Source organism: Giraffa tippelskirchi, chromosome 13, assembly GCF_054371585.1.
Source record: "Giraffa tippelskirchi isolate mGirTip1 chromosome 13, T2T-mGirTip1v1.2.pri, whole genome shotgun sequence".
Lineage (NCBI taxonomy): Eukaryota > Metazoa > Chordata > Mammalia > Artiodactyla > Giraffidae > Giraffa > Giraffa tippelskirchi.
The window spans coordinates 33,366,270-33,369,615 of NC_137287.1; positions in this window are offsets into that span (position 1 = coordinate 33,366,270).

A 3,346-nucleotide genomic window follows, 5' to 3' on the forward strand; every position below is an offset into this window, starting at 1 on the left:
GGCACTCTTACAACCATGTTGATGGAAGTTATTAACTGTTCCTACTTTGGTAGAACCCATCAACATTTTAAGTATGAATTCCTTTGAACCAGCAATTTTACCTGCAGAAATTTATCCCAGAGGAACCTAAAAAAAAACCAAAACTATAGACTGTTCACTGTTAACTCCAATAAAACATACAATCCCCATCAAGTTCCAGATGTGTAAAGAATTCTATTTAGTCATAAAATATCACCACATATATAAAATCTTATGCAGAAAGATCTGCATACACTATAAGCTGTTGTACGGCTGGATTTTTGCAGCTTTTTGAAAAAAATTAAGCATTAACTCAATACAAATAAAATGAGAGGCCATCAGAAATTTGGAGTAAAACCAGCAAAAAGCCTGTTTTACTGAGGGCCACAAAATTTGTGTTTGACTCTCAAAACCCTCTTGCGTCATGGGCTGGTGTGTGCTGGACTCCACAGAGAACATGCAGGTCCCGTCACACGAAGTAAAACGCTGTCAAATGCATTAATACAACACACAGAGCAACCCCCACTAAAACATCACATACCTCACCACCACTCCAGTGTGGGGTTTGGAAGCTAGACAAAGGCGGTGTAAGGTCACCTGAACTGCTCAAAGTTGTAACGGCTTTTGAGGAGGGTGCAGGGATCATAAAAACATCTGCTCAGAATAACCTCCTAAATTTAACTAAACACATGAAGTTTCTTTTCACTCTGAATGAAACACACCCAGATAATCTAGTGGATGAAGCGGCAGGCTATACAAAATAAAGTGCAATGAAATTCATCTGCTGATAGTCACTACCTCGCAGAACATTCCGGTAGTAAGTAATGGTGCCCAAAACTTAATGATTCACTCACAATACTTTTCTGAAATTAACTGTGCTGCCTGTGTCCCCAGCTAAAGGCCCATTTCCAAACCACCTCTCTTTGGCGTCTCGCACCTTCACCGCATGGAGGCTGGCTCGTCCTCTTGTCCGGGTCTTGGTGACCCCCTTACTATTCAACAAGATCGGGAACTTAGCCCAGCTTTCAATGTTGCATGGCAATCTTTAAGGCCAAGAGCCAAAGTGACTCAAGTTTAATGAGTTCCGAGAGCCCCTGGGAAAAATATTTCAGCTGGTTATTTTGTAAGCCTGAACTTCCATTTTATGTCAAAGTTACTCAGATGTGATGACCAAAAACACAACTGCAGACGAGCCCCATGGTTTTTTGGGTTTTTTAAATTATTTATTCATTGAATGATTTAAGGTGTGTACCACTACTCCAGTTGGGTAAACCACATTGAAGAATTTGACTGCAGGTCTTTAGGTTTCAGCCAAATGCTTTCCATTAACTTTGCTCTATAAAATACTAAACATTATATGTAAGTTTTTAATGCTTCAGCCATGCTCGGAACACTACAGAAGGATAACTCAACCCACTCATGCCAAGTTAGGGTGACAGGAACAGAATTCATGAGCTGTGACGTCTTAGAGAATCCAAAAACCTAGCTTAAGATGAAAAGAGGTTCTGTTCCCCCAACATAAACTGTTAAGTTTTAAAATTCTGCCTACACTGTTCTCAAAGAGACTGGAGGGAAAAAAAAAAAAAAACCCAATGTTATTAAAAAAGTATCACACAAATATGCATTCTTCCATGATTTGTTTTGCATCTGAAATGGCACAAAGAAAGGCTGCAAAAAATCTAGCAGTCAGGACTAAGTTTTCCTAAGGATATCACTTCCCTTTCAACCTCCTGGGTCTTCAGCAATGGAGTGGAGATGGGGAAGGAGTTAACCAGCTGGGTGACAAAGCGCATTTAGAATTGAATGCAATGGAAAAAAGTAACAAATGTTAAAGTTTTTCAAAAGTTTAATGGAGCCAATATATAAATTGTGTTCTGGCAGATGTGAAGACCTGCTTTCTCTTACCAAAGAAAATGGCACGTTTTATCAAAATTTGACAATTCAGAGTAAAGGGTACTGATATTCAGAGCACCAACTAAAACAAAAACCACCAAAAAATTTTTTTATTACTAACTTGGAAAGAGGAACTAGAACCAAGGCATAAAGGGGAGATTAAATATGTGTTCCTCAGCCTCAAAAACCTTTAGGAAGGAGTTCTGACCTCTTGTGAGCAACGCTTCACACCGTCAAACCCAATTCCAGAATCTAAATTTAACAAAGTTAGAAAAACAAAGATAACTCCAAATGCATTTCTTGGTATATTCCAAAGGGAAGTGATAAGTATTGAGAATACATAGGCTTGCCCATTTCCGGGATAATGATAAACTGCTGTAATTCTTCCCATCATATTAAAAAAAAAAATCCACTTTTGCAAAAATTTAGAAATGCCTCACTTTCATTCCCAGGTTTAGCATGGAATTGACTTTCTTTAAATAAGGGTTCTATCTATAGTGAATATAGAACTCCAGTTCACACATTTCCATTCACATCCCACCCGTCAATTATTATGGTGAACTTAGCAAAATTTCTTCAAAGATTATTAAATGGCCGGAGAAACTGCAAACATTAACAAAGTGCTGTAAGTAATTACTGGAAAAACCCTTACACTGATTTGCAATAGTCTTTAAAGGATAAAAAACAGAAGTAACTGATACTGAACTATAAGTTTGCAAGGAAACATTTTCACTGTCCTACTTGATATATATATATATATATATTTATAAAATAATATGGTAGAATAAATTACAGTACCTGGCAGGCTGACATCAGTTCTTCATCTAAAAAAAGACTACCATTCAGTTCAAGATATTAAAAATAAAGATGAAACATGCTCTAAAACATTGTAGCTACAAGAGGTCTTATAATTACTCAAAAGAGGAATCTATTGAGAACTTTTATTTAGGTCTAACCTAACATCTAGAGGACTTCCATGCGATTCCATCTTTTCCCAGAATGAGATTCCAAACTGCACTTTCTAGGAGAGGGATTTGGAGAGTTGGGTTTTGCTATTTAAATTGGGATCACATTATTAGCAGACAAAAGACCTTTCTCTTTCACCCATTCCAACAGAAGCTGCACAAAGCAGAACATTCATGAAAAACGTAAAACAGAATATGAAAGACTACAATGCCGAGCCTCCCCCACCACCCATCTCCCTCTCACTAATACTGAACCAAAAAGGAAGCCCGTTCTCAAGAGTTTGTGACCTCTCTACTTCAGGTCACCATGAATGCAGTCAACATGTTTACATTTACCATAAGGATAGTACCCTGCTTGGGAAGTAGTACTTGTCTTAAAAATGAATTATTTTAAGACTATAGGGTTAATTGGGGGAGGGGGCAATTTAATAATATTGCTACTTTTAGAGCACTAACACACACACAGTGAA